This window comes from Kogia breviceps, chromosome 14 (assembly GCF_026419965.1).
Source record: "Kogia breviceps isolate mKogBre1 chromosome 14, mKogBre1 haplotype 1, whole genome shotgun sequence".
Classification (NCBI taxonomy): Eukaryota; Metazoa; Chordata; class Mammalia; order Artiodactyla; family Physeteridae; genus Kogia; species Kogia breviceps.
In genome coordinates, this window is record NC_081323.1 from 6,947,523 (window position 1) to 6,963,450 (window position 15,928).

Sequence of the window (15,928 nt, forward strand, 5' to 3'; positions counted from 1 at the left end):
GGATTCTGAAGACGGAGGCGCAGCGGCCGGGGAGCCCCCTGACCCGAGCGGGGCTGAAGCAGCTTCCAGGAAGCCTCGGGGAGGAGCGAGACCCGCACCCGGACGGAACCAGGCCCCCGGCCAGCGCCCGCCCGGCCTGAGCTCCCGCTGGACACCCACCGCGCGGGGGGCCCGAGCCCTGCTCAGTGCCCACGGGGCCCAGGGACCCCTGCACCCCAATCCAGGAGCTTCCTGAGTCAGGAGGTGGCGGGTTTCACCCCTCCTCCCGCGAGGGGGCAGCTTCTCAGCTGACGGCGGTGTGCGGTCTGGCTCAAGCTGCTTGGGGGGGACCCAAGATGGGCGGCCACAGCTAGCTGCCCCTGAAAGTCCGCGGGGATATGTAGTACCGTCGAAAAAGTGAATTGAAAAGGGGACAGGCCACTGCCTTCACAAGTGACTGATTAATTTAAAAACATGAAAAAAAGCCCTAACAACCTCTAGTATTCAACACTTGGCAGTTTTAAAAAGATCAAGTCAGACTAAACGCTACCACAGTCATGCAGGAATCCACCCGCGCCCGGGAAGCTCTCAGCCGAAGTCCTCTCCTTCTCATGTGGGATAGAGAGGGTGGGAGGGAGGGAGACGCAAGAGGGAAGAGATATGGGAACATATGTGTATGTATAACTGATTCACTTTGTTATAAAGCAGAAACTAACACACCATTGTAAAGCAACTATACTCCAATAAAGGTGTTCAAAACAAAACAAAACAGGAGGACCCTCAGGTCAAGGACAGAGGCCTCAGGGGTGCTCCGGCGCAAGGGGGAAGCTCTGGCCACTTTCTCCACGACCATTCGGTATTGCTTTCCCGCTCCCTTAATTCTCTTACTCTAAAGTGTAAAATCTCTCCTTCTCCAGTTAACTGTACAGGACCCCACTGCGGCTGGAGACAGGCTAGAGCCATATTTATCTCTATATACGTATATAGAGAGATATATATGTACAGATTGTTTAATTAAAAACGTGTTCTCTTGCTTGCTGAGCTCAAGGTGGGCAGACGGCTCTGCAGGGCCCCTGGTCACTGCATCCTGCTCCCGGCCGGGCCAGTGGGAGCACAGCACGACCCCCTTGCTCCCCTAAAAGACGAGCAGCAGTCCCCAGATGTCCCCCCGCTCCCAGGGGCCAGCACGCTGCTGAGGGGCCAGACTGACGCTGCTGGCAGGCAGGTCGGGGCCGGGGAGGGGGGAGCAGGGCGCTCGGGGCCGCTCCCGGGACCTCCACAAACGAGAGCTCAGCCCGGGAGTGGGAGCGGGCGGGCGCGGTGGGGGGAGTGAATAAGTGGAACGTGCAGCCGTGACCGGGAGGCCCAGGCCCCAGCGGCTCCCAGAGGCACAACCCTGAGGACGGAACAGGATCCAAGTCCTTCTGGAAGTCACTTGGGCCCTGCGTGGAGCCGTCTTGCAGCCCCTCCACAGGAAGGAGCCAGGGGTCTCTCTCTGGCCTCGGCCACGGAGAGCACGCGGTGAATCGGGGGATGGTGGCGGTGGTGCAGTGGTGAGTGGGGGCATGTGGCAGGTGGGTGGTGACGGCCTGGACGGACTTCAGCTCACTGTGGCTGGGCCCTGGGCATTCAGCATCCCCGCCCGGCCGCCAGCCACGGCGCAGCCCTCAGATTCTGCCTAGGGAGCTGGGCACAGCTGGCCCCCTCCCAGCCCCCGGGCACCACTCTCCCGGCCTTGGCAGCCCAACCTCTGCCTACAGGAGGGCTCCTGCCTCACCCCCGGGGCCTCAGCAGCCACCCGCTGTCCTGAGAAGGCCCCCGGCCACACCTGGGCTCCCCAGCCCCACGGCGAGCAGCTCTGGGCGTGGAGGGTGCTGCAGGCACTGTCTCACCCACACCAATTAAGAACCGGGAACCCCGCAGGCGGGAAGGGGACAGGGAGGGCGAGGGGGACCAGGACTGCACACCCGGCCCCCAGCGCAGGGCACCTGGCATGGCTGGGGCGAGGCTGCCTCCGTGGGCCTCCCAGCTCTGGCCGCTGCACGGGGGCCGCCGCCAAGGGCCCTCTCGCTCTCCTGCGGGCCAGGCAGCCGTGGCCGGCGGCTCAGCCGCTCAGGGCCATGGTGGCCACCACCTGCTCCACCTTCCCCGGAGCCACTGCCGCCGCGCCTGCGCGTCCTTCTCCGGGGCCGTCAGGACCTCGTCCTTGCACCTGCTGATGTAGGGGCAATCTCGTGCAGGACACTCATGCTGTTGAACTGGCTCAGGTGCGTCCGCTACTGCTCAGCCAGGTACACGCGCATGTCCTGGTCGCTGATGGCGGGCATCTTGGCGATGTCCGTGCAGTACCTCTCCACCCAGCCCTTGTAGTTGGGGTGCCCTTGGCGTAGAGCAGCTTGTTGGAGGGTGGGTCCTTGCCCAGCTTGTGCTCGGACGTGGAGCAGGAGTCCACGAAGGTCTGGGCCACCACCGACAGGCAGGCCTCCGTGATGCTGCTCCTGTGGATGTCGAACACGAACTGCGGGTTCCTGATCACGTTCACCCGGAAGCTCAGGGGCAGGGGCTCTTCCAGGTGTGGCTCACGTCCGCGTCGTGGATCTGGTGCTGGTCGGCCCGGTCGTCCAGGAAGTCGAACAGGTACTTGATGGCTAGCGGCAGGGCCGAGCCCCTGTGTGCTGAAGATGGTCTTGAAGAGGTCGTCCACGAACTTCTATAGCGTGCCCTTGGTGGCCAGCAGCCGCGTCAGGTAGATCTCGCAAACCATCTTGCTGCCGTGGTCGCCCTCGCGCTGGTCCAGGTGGCCGCGGTTCTTGACCAGGTGCCACGGTTTGGTGTGCTCTCCAGGTCGGGCGTGATCCTGGACGTGCGTGAGCGCCGGCTGTCGGGGCAGCTGGCTGTGCACAGGATGCTCTCCTATCTGTTGGGGGACTTGGTGAAGGTGGAGGAGTTGGAGATATTGTAGGCGGACGTCTGCTTGGGCAGCCACAATTTTTGCATATACTTCAAGATGTAAATTTTTTCATACCACAGAATAGGAATAAATTGGACATACTTTTTATAATTGACACCTAGAGTCTGTCATACAGACTGAAGTAAGTCAGAAAGAGAAAAACAAATACCGTAAGCTAACGCATATACATGGAATCTAAAAAAAAAAAGGGTACCGATGAACCTAGTGGCAGGGCAGGAATAAAGATGCAGACATAGAGAATGGACTTGAGGACATGGGGGGCAGGGGGAGGGGGAAGCTGGGGCGAAGTGAGAGTAGCAGTGACATATATACACTACCAAATATAAAATAATTAGCTATTGGGAAGCAGCAGCATAGCACAGGGAGATCAGCTCCATGCTTTGTGACCACCTGGAGGGGTGGGATAGGGAGGGTGGGAGGGAGGCTCAAGAGGGAAGGGATATGGGGACATATGTATGCATATGGCTGATTCACTTTGTTGTACAACAGAAACTAACACAGTATTGTGAAGCAATTATACTCCAATAAAGATCTATAAAAAAAAAATTGGCTTTTTTTACTTAATATTTCATGAGCACCTAACCATTTTAATGAACATCTTAAGCTCCTCATTTTTAAACATCTGGATAATATTCTGTTTTATAAATGGAGCATCATTTGTGTTGGACATTTCAATCATTCATTAGTTTCACAAATATTTACCCATTACTTGCTATATGGCAGGCACTGTTCTAAGTTTCCGGGGTATGGTCTGCACAAAACAGACAAACTCCCTGCCCACAAGATGCTTATGTTCTGAATAAAGGCACAAAGAGGAAGTGTTTCCAGTCCATGTTTCTTATTAAGACTGCTTCAAGGATTCTCAAACTGGAGAGATTTGCTTTCCAGGGCAATCTGTTCTCAGTGGACATTAGGCAAAGTCTGGAGAGATTTTCAGTTGTCACAGCTTGCTAGAAGTAGGACGGGGTTGGGGGGGGTAGTTCTACAGGTATCTAGCGGGTAGAAACCAGGGCTGCTGCTGGACGTCCTCTAATACACAGGAGAGTACCCTCCCCCCCGAGACAAAAAATTATCTGGTCCAAACGTCATTACTGCCAAGGTTGAAAAGCATGACTTAACTTTGAGATAATAAACTCCTAGTCAAACAAGTACACTTATATAATTTAGTCTCACTATGTAGAAAGAAGCCTTAATACGTTTAGTCACTATGCTAAGAACTCTGTTTCCCACTACTACCTTTGTCAACCTTTTGAAGTCCAGAGGCTGCCAGTTAGAACCTACTCTTTACTTGAAAACAAGAATATTAAATTGCAGAATTGCAGGCACCAAAGAATAAATGAGGGAAGGTGAGCGGGCAGAGGGGTTTCAGAGAGCTCCAGTTCTCTTAGTGCTCGCTATTTGATTTATATTTAGTACCCTGGGTTGTGGTCCTGACAGTGGCAATGTGGTTTGAGGATTAAGGTGGGCTATGTAAAGTTTCATTACAGGAAGACTAACCCAAGTCCTCTTTCTTCCATTGCTATGACTTTCTGAAAATTTCCTTCAGAAAAAGAGCAAGTATTGACCTGAATGTAAAAATCAATGCTTTAAGGCTCCCGGGTGGGGGGAATCCGCCTGCCAATGCAGGGGACATGGGTTCGATCCCTGGTCTGGGAAGATCTCACGTGCTGCAGTGCAACGAAGTCCCTGCACCACAACTACTGAGCCTGCACTCTAGAGCCCGCGAGCCGCAACTCCGGAAGCCCACGTGCCTAGAGCCCGTGCTCCACAACAAGAGAAGCCACTGCAATGAGAGGCCAGCGTACAGCAGCGAAGAGTAGCCCCCGCTCGCCACGCGCAGCAACGAAGACCCAACGCAGCCAAAAAAAAAAAAAAAAAAAAAAAAAAAATCAATACTTTAAATTCCTTTCTTTTTTTATGAAGAAAAGTAAGATATTTTATATATACTTTGAAAATATATTTTGTTTGACCTAGAAAGGGGATGAATAATTTATAGAGGACATGGTGAAAATTACACAGGTGGCCATCTAACTGTATGTATGTATGTGTGTGTGTATATATATATCTTATGAACACAGATTTTGTGCCAGGAGTGAATCATTTATCAATATATAGCTTGGTACATGTATGTACCCAAACTTCGTCCTAAAAATTTCTTTTTGGGGAGAAGGGGTTGGGAAAGGGTAGGAAGAAAACATTAACACAACCAAAACAAAATTTTCATACAATCTCTCAAATGTATGCTTTTGAGGAATTAATAATTTTTGTTTATTTTGCTGTCACAAGTGGTAGTTTCTTAAATCGGCTTTAATAATTTTAAAACATTCTTTCATACACAATTTAGACATGTGAATTGTTACAAGGTGATTGTTATGAACATAGGAAGTGACCATCAAAATTTAATAATCGGCTATACTTGGGGATAGGAGGAGTTGCTTTAGTATGATATTTGTGTTAAATAAAACAGATTTTTAAATGGTGAATGATCCCACTTAATTATGGGCTTGAATATACAGGATTCATAAAATTACATGTATACAGCCAATTTGAATATTTCACAAGGTGAAATAGTCAATAGTAATGCTCTCTATTTACCACTTTCTGCAGTAAAATTGCTACTATGGAGCTGTATGTACATGTAACATACAGGAATGAGGTCTTGTTGATTCTTTAAACCTGAAAACTTCAATGTGTGCAATGGCTATCTCTAATATTCAACTATATTAAATCATTTTTCTGTTTCATAGAAAAATAGAAACATACAGTATATTTTATAAAGAATCAAACAGCACACACTTATCCTCCAAGGTTGAGTATATTATTGAATATTTGAACTTGATTTGTTGCTTGGTATTACAGAGTATGATCCTGGCAAGTTGTTTATATTCTCTAAGACTCATTTTTCTCAAATATGCGAGAAAAGAAAATAGGAAAGATGATATCAATTCTCAAGTTTATTATAAGTTTATATAAACTAGGAAAAGTAAAATGGCTTAGCACAGTGACAGGTATATTGATAGGGGGTGCAGAGATATTAATGATTTTTTTAAAGTCATAGGTTGTGTGAATTAAAGATACATATATTAACATTAATAAATCTTGGAAACACTATATTGAATCACAAGAAGGGCAAGGGCAGGGAGAAGGTGTGATCGGAGAGGCCAACCCAAGACGATTTATTCATGTGGGTAATGAAATGGGATAGTAGGGTCCATAGTACTTGTTCTTAATTTGTTGCATGCCTTTATTAAAAATATAGTTGAATCATTAATCATTAGAGAAATGCAAATCAAAACTACAATGAGGCATCACCTCACACCAGTCAGAATGGCCATCATCAAAAAGTCTACAAACAATAAATGCTGGAGAGGGTGTGGAGAAAAGGGAACCCTCCTACACTCTTGGTGGGAATGTAAATTGATACAGCCACCATGGAGAACAGTATGGAGGTTCCTTAAAAGAATAAAAATAGAACTACCATATGACCCAGCAATCCCACTACTGGGCATATACCTTGAGAAAACCATAGTTCAAAGAGTCGTGTTCCACAATGTTCATTGCAGCTCTATTTACAATAGCCAGGACATGGAAGCCACCTAAGTGTCCATCGACAGATGAATGGATAAAGATGTGGCACATATATACAATGGAATATTACTTAGCCATAAAAGAAACAAAATTAAGTTATTTGTAGTGAGGTTGGATGGACCTAGAGTCTGGCATACAGAGTGAAGTAAGTCAGAAAGAGAAAAACAAATACCATATGCTAACACATATATATGGAATATAAAATTTTTTTAAAAAGGTTATGAAGAACCTAGGACAGGACAGGAATAAAGACACAGACATAGAGCATGGATTTGAGGACACGGGGAGGGGGAAGGGTAAGCTGGGACGAAGTGAGAGAGTGGCATGGACTTATATATACAACCAAATGTAAAATAGATAGCTAGTGGGAAGCAGCCACGTAGCATAGGGAGATCAGCTAGGTGGTTTGTGACCACCTAGAGGGGTGGGAGAGGGAGGGTGGGAGGGAGGGAGATGCAAGAGGGAGGAGATATGGTGATATATGTATATGTATAGCTGATTCACTGTTATAAACCAGAAACTAACACACCATTGTAAAGCAATTATACTCCAATAAAGATATTTTAAAAAGAAAAAAATATAGTTGAATATAAAACTGAGCCTACTCCATATTTATTGATCATCAGAAAATGTGGTTCACGTTGGCCATTTCTGATGTCCTTGTTTCTACACTGCACAGCACCCTTCATATGTTATCCATAACCCAGTGAGCAAAATTTTAGCTTCTGTAGCACAGTGGGTGAAGCCTGGAATATTCTTCATATATGTGTGTATACCCTGTGTGTATTTACTCATGATTTTTATACCCAACAAGATGGCTTTCTTTGCTGACTTCCATGGTAAGGATTTCCTCCTGTGCTAATCTCTGTAGCCAGGCTCTTACCTATCTGTTTACTTTTTATAGCTCTCCACCGGAGCTCACATAAAACAGGAGAAATATTATGTGATTTTAATATAGCTGGAGAGAACAGTGAGATTGTTTTCAGTTGGCAACAACCGATGGGATGTTTCTGCCATTCCAAGCCCATGAGTCACCTACAATTCACACATGCTTGACACCTTTAACTAGACCTTGTTCATGAGTTTCAGAAAAAATCTATTTTAGGTTTGCCACAGTACTGGTTTAAAAAGTAAGATTTTTGTACAATCTAAGTATAATGCTCATAATATAAGAAAGACTTGACTTTACGTTAGTATTTTTAATCTCTATTTTTTTCCTAACCAGATGCTCAAACAAACATTTGACTGACTGACAGGTAGTAGGTGTTACCTCCTAATTTGAAAATAAGTTTTAATTTAACTTTCACATTGTTGAAGAAAAGTATCACTATTCACTCACTAATTAGACTTAATTGGTCTGAGGATTTAAATGCTACCTTGACACCAAATATTTCAAACTGTGTATATTTCACAACTCTAAAGGGACTCCTGATACCACAGTTACCAGATATATTTTATCAGCTTGTGGTATACTTTTGTAAGCAAGCAAATTTAAAAGCCCAATTGCTGACACTTAAAAATAAAAATCAAAACCAAAGATAAATATTATGTCTTCTATTCTGATTTCTGGACTACATATGATATTGATTTCTTTTTCATGTTAGAGACTGACTATTTATATTGCTTTCTTATTTGTCTTCTAATCAGCATCCTCATTAAATAGCTACCAATTAATATGACACCAAAAGCGCAAACAGCAAAAGCAATATTAGACAAATGGGACTACATCAAACTAAAAAGCTTCTGCAAAGCAAACAAAACAACCAACAGAGCGAAAAGGCAGCCTACACAATGAGAGAATATATTTGCAAAACATATATCTGATAAGGATTCATATCCAAATTATGTAAGAAACTCCTACAACTCAATAGCAAAAACAAAATAGTCATTAAAAAATGGGCAAAGGACTTGTATAGACGTTTCTTCAAAGAAGAAATACAAATGACCAACAGGTATAAGGAAAGGTGATCAACATCACTAATCACCAGAGAAATACAAATAAAACCACAATGAGATATATCACCTCACACCTGTTAAAATGTCTATTTTTAAAGCAAAACAAACAAAACACATATTGGTGACGATGTGGAGAAATTAAAACTCTAATACATGTTGGTAGGAATGTAAACTGGTGCAGCCTCTATGGAAAAGTGTGGAAACTCCTCAAAAAATTAAAAAATAGAATTACCCTATGACCCTGCAATCGTGCTTCTGGCCATATATCCAAAAGAACTGAAATAAGGATCTGTAAGAAATACATGCACTCCCTTGTTCATTGCAGCATGATTCACAATAGCCAAGAAATAGAAACAACCTAAATGTCTGTTGATGATGAATGGATAAAGCAAGTGTGAGATATATATATATATATATATATATATATATATATATAATGTAATATTACTCAGCCTTAGAAAAAGAAGGAAATCCTGCCATATATGACAACACGGATGAACCTGGAGGACATTATGCTAAAGTGAAGTAAGCTGGACACGGGGGACAAATATTGTACCATTCTGCTTATATGAAGTCTTTAAAATAGTCAGACTTACAGAAATAGAGAGTAGAAGGGTGGTGTTCCCAGGACTGGGGGAAGTGGGGCTGGGGAGTTGCTTCTCAAAGGGTATCGAATTGCAGTTATGTGGGAGGAATAAGTTCTAGAGATCTGCCATACAATATTGTGCCTGTAGTAGACAATACTGCATTGCGTACTTAAGGATGTGTTAAGAGGGCTGATCTCCTGTTAAGTGTTCTTGCCACAGTAAAAACATTAAAAAGAATCTACGAATCATATCTACCATTTATTAAACATCTCTCTCATTTCAAACATTCTGTTAGACTCGTGATACATTAAAAATGTCTCACAATGATGTTTTATGAAATAAATTATCATTTCTATTTTTAAAATGAGGACGTGAATTCTAAGAAAGTGTGATAAATGTTGCTTTTGTCTAATACAGTTTTGCCCACCCCAGCCCAATTCTCATGCCATCTCCCCAAAGATGGGAACGTGGCCTATGTTGGGATCATTGTAACATCTACAGGGAGTGACTTCGTAATGAACACATGATCAAACCTGGACCAATTAAATAAATTCTTGCATGTTTTTCTGGTTGAAACTAGTGAAGAAGACTTTTCTTCTATTAGGTCATAAAACTAGATTTAAGGGAATCTGATATGGACACCAGGCATATTTCGTGCTATGCAGACAAAGATAAAATCAAGCTTTGACAGAAGAAATGAGAGAGGAATAACAAAGAATTCCTAATAACTTGAGTGTTTGGATCTAGTCGAGTTTCTCAGTTTTGGCACCGTTGGCATTTTGCGCTCAATACTTCCTCCTGGTGGTGGTGAGGGTGCTTACCTCTACTTGGCACTAGATGCCAGTAGCACCACTTTCCTGCAGTCGTGACAACAAAAATGTCTTCAGACATTGTCAGATTTCTCCTGGGGGACAGTAGGTGGAGGGACAAAATCACCCTCTACTGAGAACTACTAAGTTATAACCAAGATTGCCATCCACCATTATATTTGCCAATATGAAATCTTTCCCATTTGCTAAAACTCATCTGAATTTGTTTTTTGCAAATTATATCCAAAGGAATCTTGAGATAGTAAATGTTAGAGCACTGTGCTAAGGGTGATGAGTATATGCCGTAAGGAAAACAGAAGAATTCACATCAGTGTATATATGGGAGGGGGCAAAAGAGAGACCAGGATGCAAAGAGCTTTAAGAGTGAATTTTCCAGATCGTTGACCCAGGAAACAGATTTACCCAGGTGTGTTTCCAAAAAAAAGGTATTCTGAGTTCAGCTATGTTTGGGAAATGTTTGGTTAAGCAAACCTGCTTTTTTTTTTTAGAACAGATGTTCAGACTTTAGTATGATAGTGTGATTTAATATTCACCAATTTCTCAAATTTCTTTGACCAATTTTTTTAACAGCTCCAGTTAACATCTTTCATGAATTACATTCTGCAGAATTCAATGTGATAAATGTAATGGCTACCGACACAAAAGGCAGGCCAAGGCAGGGTAGACAGAACAACGTGAGAGGTAAAGAGTGAAGGGTCCCCTGCCTGTGGAGATGTAGACAGAAACCTGATCATGTTGCAGCTTATAGGCCCCTTGGCTGAGGAGGTTTACCCGCATTTAGAGAGAAGTGGAGAATCACGATGCACCCTCTAGTCTGTAACAGAGAGTTTGGACATTTCCCGCCACAGGCAACCGAAGAGAGCCAATGAGAAGAATAACCTGACCCATGAGGACTGTGGGAAATCTCTCTGCCATGCGGAGAGTAAATTACAGCAGGGTGAGACCGCAGGCAAGGGAACCTGTTAGGATCGCAACACAAGTGGTAAGGTTTTCAAGTAAATCAGTAGAAATAAAAATGGATGAAACAGAGTGATTTGAGAAATGCTGATGCAAAAGATTGTACATTGGTATTCTTCCACTTTTCGTTGCCACTTTTAACCACTTTGGTAGGCCATTTTAATTTCAAAGACTACATAGTTTTCTTCACACCAGTGAGCCAAGTCCTATGGGAAGGTAATGAACGTAAGTGTGGCTGGCTTAGAATCTGGCCTCACCAGAAGAAGAAATCTCCTTAAGAAATGTTTCCAGGGGGAGCAGCTGATCACAGTCCCGAGGTGAGGCAGAGCTCTGAGCAGGTGCTACATTGTGGCTGACACGCAAACTCTGGTAGAAAGATTGGAGAGAGCGGTGGGCCACCTGAAGGCAGGCTCCATGCCCCTGACACGCACCGTGGGTGTAGAGGCAGTGCTGCCAAAGCAGGAACGACTCCATGGGCGCAGGTGTTTGACCCACCGTTGGCCGGTCCTGCGGCAGAGGACAAGATCGGTAAAGAGACTGGCGGAGACGGGCAGAAGCATGTGGAGACGGTCCACACAGGCCTGAAGTTGGAGCGAGCGCTCTTGGTTGCAGCCTCTCAAGGCCAGCAGCCAGCAGGCAATAAGCTTTCTGATTTGTTGGCACCCGTCTCCGAGCAGATCCAAGAAGTGATAACCTTTCGGGAGAAGGACCGAGGCAGCAAGTTGTTCAATCGCCTGTCAGCTGTCAGTGAAGGTATCCAGGCCCTGGGCTGGGTGGCTATGGCTCCCAAGTCTGGTCCCTAAGTGAAGGAAATGAATGATGCTGCCATGTTTTACACAAATCGACTCCTCAAGGAGTACAGAGATGTGGGCTGGGTCAAAGCTTACTTGAGTACATGGACAGAGCTGCAGGCTTACATTAAAGAGTTCCAAACCACTGGACTGGCCTGGAGCAAAACCGGGCCGTGGCAAAAGGACCGAGTGGATTGCCATCTGGACCCTCTGCTGGATCGGGTCCTCCCGCCCCCCAGGCCCACCTCCCCCCGAGTCCCCACCAGTTCAGGCTCAGATGAGTCTGCTTCCGGCTCGGCACTGTTTGCGCCGATTCATCAGGAGGAGAGCATCACACATGCCCTGAAACTTGTATGTGATGACATGAAGACTCAGAAGAACCCTGCCTTGAACGCTCACAGTGCTCCAGTACGAAGAGGCCCCAAACCATTCTCTGCATCTAAACCAGGAGTCAGCCCATGCCCCAAACCAGTCACAAAGGAGGAGCCAGCTCTACTTGAACTGAAGGGCAAGAAGTGGAGGGTGGAAAACCAGGAGAGTGTCTCCACCCCGGTGACAGATGACACAGAGCTGAAACAGGTGGCTACGCATTCAAGTGTGTCAACTCAACATTGCAAATCAAGGGCCAAAGTAACTCTGCTACAGTAGGTAACTGTAAGAAACGCGGTCTGGTGTTCGATGACGTGCTGGGCGCTGTGGAGATAATCAATTGTAGGGATGTCAGAGTTCAGGTAATGGGTAAAGTGCCAACCATTTCCATCAACAAAACAGATGGCTGCCACGTTTACCTGAGCAAGAATTCCCTGGATTGTGAGATAGTCAGTGCCAAATCTTCTGAGACGAATGTCCTCATTCCTACAGAAGGGGGTGACTTCAATGAATTCCCAGTCCCTGAGCAGTTCAAGACCGTATGGAATGGGCAGAAGTTGGTCACCACAGTGACAGAAATTGCTGGATAAGCAAAGGGCCACTGGCTTCTTTGCCTTCTCCCTCACACCGTGGGATAAATCTGTATCAAGATGGTTCTTTTCTAGATTTCCTCTACCTTTCTGCTCTTAAACTGCTTCTCTGCTTTGAGAAGCACAGCTACCTGCCTTCACTGAAATATACCTCAGGCTGAGATCTGGGGTGGGATAGCAGGTCTTTGATCTTCTGCAGGAAGGTGCGGCTTTTCCGTATCAGCTCAACCGTACAGCCAGTCCATTCTTAAGGAACTGTACATCAGGACAGGTGTGTTTTAGCTTTCAGCCTTTGGGGTTATTTGACCAACAAATAGTCTTTGGGAAAGAATGAAGCAGTCCCCAGGAATTAACAGATCAGAACGTTCACACAAGTTAATCTTTTTCTAACAATGAGCGTGAAGGTAGCAGAACCTGGTGTGATTCTAGTCGGTTCTTCTAACTTAAACTAATTTTCACTATTGACAAGTGAGGCAAGGGTTGCACAGCACCAAAGGCTGAAGCTTGGCCATCTAGCATTCCAAGCAAAATGATTTCCTATAAGCATTCCTTTTCTTCTGCATTCCACCCTGTATCTGCCCGAACCTGAGACAGTACGTTGTCCCGCGTTAGCTGCTGGGGTGGTGCCCTGCACCCAGGCCAGCTAAAGGAGTCTTGGACCCTTCCTCTCTCTGGGGCCCCTGACCACCACCTTCCTACAGAGATGACTTAAAAAGAGAGAGAGAGAAAAAAGGGAAACCACACCGTTCCCAGGAATCTGGCTTCCCTTTCTCCTCCCACGCTAGGTGCCCATCACCCATCTTCATTGCTTCCTTTGCCCTGTCATGCTCAACAGCTTTTGGCTTCCGTCTGGGCACCTGAACAGAGGGCTAAAGTCTCCGTTGCAGGCTGGTTTTAGGTCTTGTGTAAAAATCTTGCACAGAATTGCTATTGTAAATTTCAGTTTTTTCCTCTAGGACAAACACTTTACCAAAATATGCAAATTTTTTTTGGTGGGAAGAGAGATTGTCCTGTGATTTCTACCCATTTCCTGAGGCCTGTGGAAATGAACCTTTATGTACTTAAAGTTATACAGAAAATAGAATAAAACTAAAACAAAACAAAAGAAATGTTTCTAGAAGCCAATTCTACTAGCTCCATAACAGACTCCATTTTATCCATAAAATATAGAAATACCAGTACATCCTATCCTGATATTCCGATATAGAGGCACCATGTCTGTGTTGAGCCCCTGTTGAGCCCCAAGCCCCTGCTTGGACTTTGCAAGCTGCTCCCTCGCTCTCTCCACGTGTTAAAACCACTGGGGTTGTAGTGGGCGTCTTTGGATCAGATACCTTCTGGCTCTTGCGGTCTTTGTTGCCTGCATGCTGCAAGATAAGGATTTGGCCAACCAGCCAGGCCTTGCACAGGGGAGCTCGCAGGGTCTCGCTCACGCCTGGCAGCATCTGAACACTCCGTGTCATTATGCGAGTTATCATCAATCAGCAGGCAGCTGCTTTTAGGACTCCCAGGCAGCAAGGCAAACATTTGCGCTTGTGGTTTCCTCCCCGAGCGTGCTAGACCCAGGGCCCATCAGACAAGAGAACTGCACACACAATCACTGCCCACTGCCCAGGACCACTTGAACAGCTGTTCCAGGCCAGTGTCGGGATGCTCACCTGGCAGCCCTGTTGAAGTGCAGAGGAAGTTGTGCAAATTAGAGCCTGTTTGCTCAACACAAAGGGCTTTCTGTGAAAGAACCACAGGGAGGCCGGGAAGGGAGAAGAGAAGCTGAGGATAAATCTAACAAGACATTTCTTCATAAAACAGACCAGATGATGTAGACACAGGGGTGTACAAGACCAGCCGAAAACAAAATGCAAAAAAAAAAAAAACCAACCCACAAATAGAAACCATTTGGATCCTGATGGAATGACAGTGAGGCTGGCCAGCTGTGTTCAAGGAATAAGAGGAAGGAACACTGACTCCATAACCAACGAATAAATACTTACTGAGCATGTGCCATGCACCCAGCCATCTAGGATACAAGATGAAAAGCAAGGACCCAACAGCCCAGGGAATCTGCAGTCTTGTTAGGCAGATAAGACACACCCATGGGAACAAGGTAGGCATAAATGGTACTTGATGTCAAAAGCTGAACTTCACTATATAGAACTCACAGGAAGGATGGGAATCAGGGTATCCGAAATAGGTGATTTTCTGTGAGTGAAGTCCTTTAGGCCTCTCAGCTGATGTAGGTGGGCAACACCCCTAGTTGAAAAGGGTTACAGTGAGTCCAAATGAACAGGAAATGCTCCAGGGTTTAGCATGTGTACACCAGAATCTCCCAGGAGCTTAAAAAATTTTCATTGCACAGAATCACACAACTGTTGTTAAAATGCAAAGTCCTGAACCCCACACTAGAGACACCTTTTCAATAGGTCTGAAATGGGGCCCCAGGAATCTGCATTTTAAGCAAACATGCCGGGTGTTTCTAATGTAGCTGGCTCCCAGCCTTTACTTTGAGAAATACTGCATTAAAGGTGAAAATGAACTAAAGGGATTTAGACTAAAGTATTCCTAAAGTATTCATCTGTACCTGCTATGGAGCCTTCTGTGATCTCCTTGGAGTTACGTTTTTTTAAAATGGTATGTTTATGGGCATTATTTTTTGAGTGAGAAAGGCAAAATCTTCCTTATATTCTTCAAAGCGTCTGCCCACAACTTTACCCCCAGAGCTAATAATCTCTAAAGATGTTTGCGTGAATGTGTTTATTTATTTAGAAAACAACTTATTCAATTCCTCCGTCCCCAATGAGACCTGGAAATCTCATTCTACTTAACTTCTATGGCTTCCACATTTGTCAAGTCCTTTCCAAAAGTGAGTGCAACTCATCACTCCAACGTGTGGGCTCTCCAACGCTTGATATTCACCTGCACTATGGGACTCATCACATTCCACCATGAGTATTTGTTTAAGCGTCTGCTCTGTCTCCCCAGGGGGAATATGAGGCAGCTGACGGCAGGGACCAGGCTACTGAATTGCTCCAGAGACTTTGCATAACCATCACCTAACATGTGCCAGAAAGAATTCAATTCATAATTTCTAATAATTGAATGAATGAATGAATGTATATGTTGAATGTTGAGAGAATGTGATAGAGACTAGAGGACATTTGTTCCTGTTTCTTCTTCCCACTTGAATCTGTAATTCAGGAACAGTTCGGTGTTGAAGACAGTTCAAGATACAGAGGTTTCAGTAACCCGGCTGAAGCCCTTACATCCTTGAATAGTCCGCCAGAATCCTGGCACTTCCGTGTCCAATGATGTG

At 45.4% G+C, this 15,928-nt stretch overlaps 2 pseudogenes; one reads left to right on the forward strand and one right to left on the reverse strand.

Annotated features, from left to right (window-relative positions):
• Window positions 1–2,083: 2,083 nt before the first annotated feature.
• LOC131741032 (plexin-A1 pseudogene) lies at window positions 2,084–2,976 on the reverse strand (annotated as a pseudogene).
• Window positions 2,977–11,076: 8,100 nt separating this feature from the next.
• On the forward strand, window positions 11,077–12,644 carry LOC131741033 (adenylyl cyclase-associated protein 1 pseudogene; annotated as a pseudogene).
• The last annotated feature ends 3,284 nt before the right edge of the window (window positions 12,645–15,928 follow it).